This window comes from Anguilla rostrata, chromosome 3 (genome assembly GCF_018555375.3).
Source record: "Anguilla rostrata isolate EN2019 chromosome 3, ASM1855537v3, whole genome shotgun sequence".
Taxonomy (NCBI): domain Eukaryota; kingdom Metazoa; phylum Chordata; class Actinopteri; order Anguilliformes; family Anguillidae; genus Anguilla; species Anguilla rostrata.
This window is the reverse complement of record NC_057935.1, coordinates 32,191,445-32,198,981: the sequence shown is the minus strand read 5'-3', so window position 1 is coordinate 32,198,981 and position 7,537 is coordinate 32,191,445. Positions and strand designations below refer to the sequence as shown.

The window sequence follows — 7,537 nt, the reverse complement described above, 5'->3', positions numbered from 1 at the left end:
TAGAAACAATATGATATTGTATCAAATTCACTGTTTCCCTCTTGAAGGCCAGAATCTAAGTACTACATAACTGTCGGTGCGTTCACACAGCGAGCAACTCGTCAACCGCGTTTCCGGAAGTCAATTCATTCTCCATGTAGCTGAGCGACGCTCAGCAACACAATCAAATGAGCAACTAAAGTTGCAAAAAATGTTGCCCACAATTTAACTTTTTGCAGGCATCGCCTGTCAACAGCCAATCAGAGTTTCGGGCTTCCTATGTCTCCAACCAATATGATACCATTTTGTGATCCATTTTTGTTCCACTCAGTGAGGAAAAATGGACGAGCAACTTATCTTTATGGTACAATTGCACTCGGTTTTATACAGTGTTTCTCAGTACAGGGATAAGCGTCTGAAAATGACGCTTGGACGGCAGTTTCAACTTGTTTGCTGGCTAGCTAGTGAGGGAGATAGAGAGATCGCTAGCTAGACAGTTACATATTGATACTTATTTGTAATAATACTATGCATTCATTTAATTAGAAAACAAACATGTCCCATGTATAATGTTTGAAAATAGTGCTGAAAAAATACTGCAGTTGTGTTCCTAAATAATCAGATTGAATTTAACACATGAGTGTGGCTTGTAACCTCTGTCTGTGCTTAATTAGTGTCCATTACTTTAACAACCTAGCCTAAGTGATTGGGGCAATGAAATCAAGATGCTTGTTTGATATGTGGTTTCACAAAAAAAGGCCATCGTCTTGAATCAGTGATTTATGGGGAAAACAATATTGCAGTTTAAAATGAAATTTTATCTGTAAACAGTTATGGTATTTAAGAACACATTTTTCCAAATTCTTTGAGCGTAGAAATAGCCTAGTGCTTGTAGTGTTAATTTTATACTATCTCTTCTCTTTGCGTTTATCAAGGGCGTGAGGATACTATAGCATAGGAATCATTATTTGATTGAAATTAGTGCTTATAGTGTGAATCACAAAACTGTTGAAACTATGAACTAATTATGAAAAAATCCACTATAATAGCCTCCTAAATTTGGTGTTGACATATAATCCAATGTACAGTTATATTGATCTTAAATGGTCATATCTCAAGATTTCCACCGTAAATCCTATTGGGTATGCATATAGTCTGGGCCATGCTCATCACAAAACAGTTAAAACTGTGAACTACACTGAACAAAAATATAAACGCAACACTTTTTTTTGCAGCCATTTTTAATGGCGTTTAACTAATACCTCAAAGATTTGTACTATGTGCACAAATTTGTTTATATCACTGTTAGCTAGCATTTCTCCTTTGTCAAAATAATCCATCTCCTGCACAGGTGTGGCATATCAAGAAGCTGATTAAAAGCCATGATCACTACACAGGTGTTCCTTATCATGGGGTCAATAAAAGGCCACACTAAAATGTTGAGTTTTTTGTTGTTCAACACCACGTCACGGATGCCTAAAGAGTTAAGAGATCATGCAATTGGCATGGTGACTGCAGGAATGTCCTGCTGAGCTGTTGCCAGAGTAATGGGTGTTCATTTCTCCACCATAAGCCGCCTCCAGCTTGTAACCACGCCAGCCCAGGACCGCCACATCCAACTTCTTCACCTGCGGGATCGTCTGAGGCCAGCCACACAGACAGCTGATAAAACAGTTGGTTTACACAACCGTAGAATTTCTGCACAAACTGTCAGAAATCGCCTCAGGGAATCTCATCTGCGTGCTCAATGTCCTCACCGGGGTCTTGATTTGTCTGCAGGTTGGCATCACAATCAACGTGAGTGGGCTCACCTTCGATGGCCACTGGCACACTGGAGAACGATCCTCTTCACTGATGAATCACGGTTTCAGCTGTACAGGGCAGATGGCATGTAGCACGTATGGCATCGGGTGGGTGAGTGGTTTGCCGATGTCAACTTTGTGAACAGAGTGGCCCATGGTGGTGGTGGGGTGTTGGTATGGGCAGGCATATCCTATGGGCAGAGAACTCAAGTAAATTTTATCCATGGAAATTTGAATGCACAGAGATATCATGAAAAGATCCTGAGGCACATTGCTGTGCCATTAATCCACCACCATCACCTCATGTTTCAGCATGATAATGCACGGCCCCATGTTGCAAGGATCTGTACACAATTCCTTGAAGCTGAAAATGTCCCAGTTCTTCCATGGCCTGCATACTCACCTGACATGTCACCCATTGAGCATTTTGGAATGTTCTGGACCGGCGCATACGACAGTGTGTTCCAGTTTCCACCAATATCCAACAACTTCATACAGCTATTGAAGAGGAGAGGGACAATATTCCACAGGCTACAATCAACAATTTGATCAATTCAATTCAAAGGAGATGTGTTGCGTTGCATGAGGCAAATGATGATCACACAAGATACTGATCTGTATTCTGTTCATTTCATGGTATCTTCTTTTTTGAGGAATCTGTGATTAATAAATGCATATCTGTATTCCCAATCACATGAAATCAATAGATAAGTGCTTAAAAGGGGCGACGTAGCTCAGGAGGTAAGACCGATTGTCTGGCAGTCGGAGGGTTGCCGGTTCAAACCCCGCCCTGGGCGTGTCGAAGTGTCCTTGAGCAAGACACCTAACACCTAATTGCTCTGTTGAATGAGAGGCATCATTTGTAAAGCGCTTTGGATAAAAGTGCTATATAAATGCAGTCCATTTACCATTTACCATTAATGAATCTATTTCAGTTCACTGATTTACGTTTATTAGTGTGGTTGCCTTAGGCAAACACACTATTATTATTAGTGTGGTTGCCTTAGGCAAACACACTATTATTATTGCACATATTATTTATTAGTGTGGTTGCCTTAGGCAAACACACTATTATTATCCCACATATTTATTAGTGTGGTTGCCTTAGGCAAACACACTATTATTATTAGTGTGGTTGCCTTAGGCAAACACACTATTATTATTGCACATATTATTTATTTATTTATTAGTGTGGTTGCCTTAGGCAAACACACTATTATTATTGCACATATTATTTATTTATTTATTATTATTATTCCACCCATTTTTTGGACCGCTACTCCTCCCAGAGTTTTCGCACCACATACATGTGCAATATGTCAAATCGAGCGGTTTGCTATTACTTTGTGGAAAGTTTCGTTGCACGGTTCTTGAGAAATTCCACTTTTTTTGGGAAATTTTTCCCATAGAGAATGAATGGGGCTGTGACGTCATACATATGTGAGTTATGAAGTTACAGCATTGGTCGGCTTTGCACACTTGATGCACTCTGCTCTACGTTTTTACCCGGTTTATCTACTGGGTATTCGGAACCCATATACGGCGCATATCTCCCTTTTGTCGTAATTACAGAAAACACACATTCGTACACCTCAAATGCTTTACACCACAATTTAGATAAGACCTTGACGAAGACGTACATGCACGGATTGTGTTGTTCAAACGAGGTTTCCTGGCTACTTAGCCACCAGAAAGGATATAGCTGAATGCGGAAGTGAACGCGATAAAACGGTATTCCAAATACAAAATTAAAACGCTGTCAGCTAGGTATATCAGCAAACACATGGCTTAGGCATACCCAGACGTCCTCAATAATAATAATATTTCACAAGATATTACACAAATTCGTTGACGACGTTTCGTCAGGTGCAGAGTCTTTGAATGCTAGTGCTAACAAACAGTGAATGCATTCAATGCGATGACGAGAAAACTTTCAGTTGACCTAAAACCGATATTCCAAAACCAAAAATAGACGTGTTATACATGGTTAGAAAGCTTATACTCTCACCTACTGAATGAATGAATTCTCAATCAAGCCAGACTGTACTAAAAAGTGCAACAACGCCGTCAACAACATGTGTGCAGCAGCTTCTGGTCCGGTCTTACTCCAGAAAACGGTGTCATCTTGTAATACCACACGTTGCTTTGGGTGTTGTCGAACTTAGTACAATCTGGCTTTATCTACACTTCATCGATCCAATAGGTGACAGAATAAGCTTTCTAACTATGTATAATATGTCAAATTTTACTTTTGTAACACCGTTTAAAATCCCAGAGTATTGGAAACTTTGGTCTCATTAGAGCTGCATTACGTATTCATTCTGTTGTAGCAGGGAAAGCAACGCTTTCTCACCCCAACGCGTTTGCTAAAGTACACAACTCCACTTGCATGTTGTTGATGCACCCCTTGCTGCAACAGAAGCTAGTAGTACTGGCTACCAGCCGATACTTATTCACAGAAGCTGTATTTAAAATGCAACTATTTTAACACATATTTCTCCATAACCATAAGTCAATCAAATTAATCTCCCAAGCCCTGTCTTGCTTTTTAAAATGGTGCGGTCGCGCAGTGTAGATATAGGGTTTTTCCAAGACCCTCTGAACTGGCCAGCTAGCTTTATGATTCGCCGTCACTCGTCACAACATACCATGAGTAAAGCACTGATCTCAAGTATTGATGAAGGGTTAATTTAGCTCTGAATACGTGCGTTGCCAAACAACTCGTTGCTGTGATGTTATAGCATGTATACCATACTCTGTCTCTGTTTATACTACAGAAACTGTTCACTCCGTTCAGCACAAAGTCGACTTTGCATTGGCGGCAACCACACTTCACAATTTCTGCAGGAATTGTCTAGTTAGTGTGGTTGCCTTAGGCAAACACACTATTATTATCCCACATATTATTATTAGTGTGGTTGCCTTAGACCATCACACTACTATTATCTCACATATTATTAGTGTGGTAGCCTTAGGCAACCACACTAACTAGACAATTCCTGCAGAAATTGTGAAGTGTGGTTGCCGCCAATGCAAAGTCGACTCAGCAAGATTGGTTGCACGGTTTTTGAAAAATTTGAATTTTTCTGGGCAATTTTTCCCATAGAGAATGAATGGCGGAATGTTCACCTTTGTGATGTCACAATGCTCTGTCTTCTCACCCTTGTGATGTCACAATGCCCTGTCTTCTGGCAGCAGTACTCTGGTCTCTCTCTAGATTTGAACATTCGGCCATTCATCTCTATGGGGAAAAATTGCCCACAAATTGTGCAATGCCTCATTGGACATGGTAGAGAGTCCATTGTCCATTGGTGGAGATCAGCCTCGCCCCCTTCCTGATTGGCTGATGTTTGATATTTCATAACTTTTGAACCGTTTGTCATAGAGAACTATGGGTTGCGTCATTGGACTCAGTAAAGACCTAGCAACCGCCTAGAACTCCATAGCAACCCCCTAGCAACACCCTAGCAACCACCTAAAACACCCTAGCAATGGCCTAGAACTCCATAGCAACCACCTAACAACACACTAGCAACCACCTATAACTCCATAGCAACCGCCTAGCAACACCCTAGCAACCGCCTATAACTCCATAGCAACCACCTAGCAACACCCTAGCAACCGCCTAGAACTCCATAGCAACCACCTAGCAACACCCTAGCAACCACCTAGAATTCCATAGCAACCACCTAGCAACACCCTAGCAACGGCCTAGAACTCCATAGCAACCACCTAGCAACACCCTAGCAACCACCTAGAACTCCATAGCAACCACTTGGCAACACCATAGCAACCGCCTAGAACTCCATAGCAACCGCCTAGCAACACCCTAGCAACACCCTAGCAACCACCTAGAACTCCATAGCAACCACCTAGCAACACACTAGCAACGGCCTAGAACTCCATAGCAACCACCTAGCAACACCTTAGCAACCACCTAGAACTCCATAGCAACCACCTAGCAACATCCTAGCAACCACTTCGAATACCCTAGCAACCCCCTAGCAACACCCTAGCAACCACCTAGAACTCCATAGCAACCACCTAGCCACTTAGAATACCCTAGCAACCCCCTAGCAACACCCTAGCAACCACCTAGAACTCCATAGCAACAACCTAACAACACACTAGCAACCACCTGGAACACCATAGCAAATGCCTGGCTACACTCTAGCAACCACCTGAACTCCATAGCAATCACCTAGCAACACCATAGCAACCACCTAGCAACTACCTGGAACACCATAACAACAGCCTAGCAACACCCTAGCAACTGCTTATAACTCCATAGCAACCACCTAGCAACATCCTAGCAACCACTTAGAATACCCTAGCAACCCCCTAGCAACACCCTAGCAACCACCTAGAACTCCATATCAACCACCTAGCAACACCCTAGCAACCACCCTGAACTCCATAGCAACCACCTAGCAACACCCTAGCAACACCCTGGCAACCACCTTGAACTCCATAGCAACCACCTAGCAACACCCTAGCATTGGCCTAGAACTCCATAGCAACCACCTAGCAACACCATAGCAACCGCCTAGAACTCCATAGCAACCACCTAGCAACACCCTAGCAACCGCCTAGAACTCCATAGAAACCACATAGCAAAACCATAGCAACCGCCTAGAACTCCATAGCAAAGCCTCATTGGACATAGTAGAGAGTCCTTTGTCCATTGGTGTAGATCAGCCTTGCCCCCCTTCCTGATTGGCCGATGTTTGATATTTCATAACTTTTGAACCGTTTGTCATAGAGAACTATGGGTCGCGTCATTGGACTCAGTAAAGACCTAGCAACCGCCTAGCAACACCCTAGCAACCGCCTAGAACTCCATAGCAACCACCTAGCAACACCATAGCAACCGCCTAGAACTCCATAGCAACCACCTAGCAACACCCTAGCAACCACCTAGAACTCCATAGCAACCACCTAGCAACACCATAGCAACCACCTTGAACTCCATAGCAACCACCTAGCAACACCCTAGCAACACCCTGGCAACCACCTAGAACTCCATAGCAACCACCTAGCAACACCCTAGCAACGGCATAGAACTCCATAGCAACCACCTAGCAACACCATAGCAACCGCCTAGAACTCCATAGCAACCACCTAGCAACATCCTAGAAACCACTTAGAATACCCTAGCAACCCCCTTGCAACACCCTAGCAACTGCCTAGAACTAAAAAGCAACCACCTAGCAACACCCTAGCAACCGCCTAGAACTCCATAGAAACCACCTAGCAACACCATAGCAACCGCCAGGAACTCCATAGCAACCACCTAACAACACCCTAGCAACCACCTACAACTCCATAGCTACCACCTAGCAACGGCCTAGAACTCCATAGCAATCACCTAGCAACACCATAGCAACCGCCTAGAACTCCATAGCAACCACCTAGCAACACCCTAGCAACCACCTGGAACACCATAGCAAATGCCTAGCAACACCCTAGCAACCACCTAGGAACTCCATAGCAACCACCTAGAAACACCCTAGCAACCACCTGGAACACCATAACAACTGCCTAGCAACACCCTAGCAACCGCCTTGAAATCCATAGCAACCACCTAACAACATCCTAGCAACCACTTAGAATACCCTAGCAACCACCTAGCAATGCCCTAGCAACCAGCTGGAGCTCCATAGCAACCACCTGAAACTCCATGGCAACCACCTATCACCACACTAGCAACCGCGTAGAATTCCATGAAACCACCTAGAACTCCATAGAACCACCTA

The 7,537-nt window shown here is 43.4% G+C and overlaps 1 long non-coding RNA gene across 1 annotated transcript; it reads right to left on the bottom strand.

Annotated features, from left to right (window-relative positions):
* Positions 1 to 377: 377 nt before the first annotated feature.
* Positions 378 to 3,052, bottom strand: LOC135250650 (uncharacterized). The gene is made up of 2 exons (XR_010328973.1): positions 2,185 to 3,052; positions 378 to 1,972 (listed from the first exon to the last, which is right to left on the bottom strand). It is a non-coding gene; the product is annotated as an uncharacterized LOC135250650 (long non-coding RNA).
* Positions 3,053 to 7,537: the final 4,485 nt, after the last annotated feature.